The sequence below is a fragment of the Lampris incognitus genome, chromosome 3 (genome assembly GCF_029633865.1).
Source record: "Lampris incognitus isolate fLamInc1 chromosome 3, fLamInc1.hap2, whole genome shotgun sequence".
NCBI lineage: Eukaryota > Metazoa > Chordata > Actinopteri > Lampriformes > Lampridae > Lampris > Lampris incognitus.
This window is the reverse complement of record NC_079213.1, coordinates 8,424,994-8,425,373: the sequence shown is the minus strand read 5'-3', so window position 1 is coordinate 8,425,373 and position 380 is coordinate 8,424,994.

Genomic DNA, 380 nt, shown 5'->3' with positions numbered 1-380 from the left:
TCCTGGTGCAGCAAAACACTCTAAATACAGTGGTTGTGGACTTCAGAAAGTACTCAACCCCACCCACCCCTACACTCTGTGTGGATCCCCAGTCAACACTGGAATCCTTCTACTTCCTGGGCACCATCAGAAGATGTACTTCCTGCGGCAGCTAAAAACGTTCAACCTGCCAATGATGGTGCACGTTTACACTGCTGTCATCGAGTCCATCCTCACCCCCCCCCCATCACTATCTGGTATGCTGCTGCCACTGCCAAAGACAAGAGCAGACCGCAGCGTATCATTCGCTCTGCTGAGAGGGTGATTGGCTGCAACCTGCCATCCCTCATGACTTGCACGCCTCCAGGACACTGAGGCGAGCAGGAAAGATCATGGCCGAC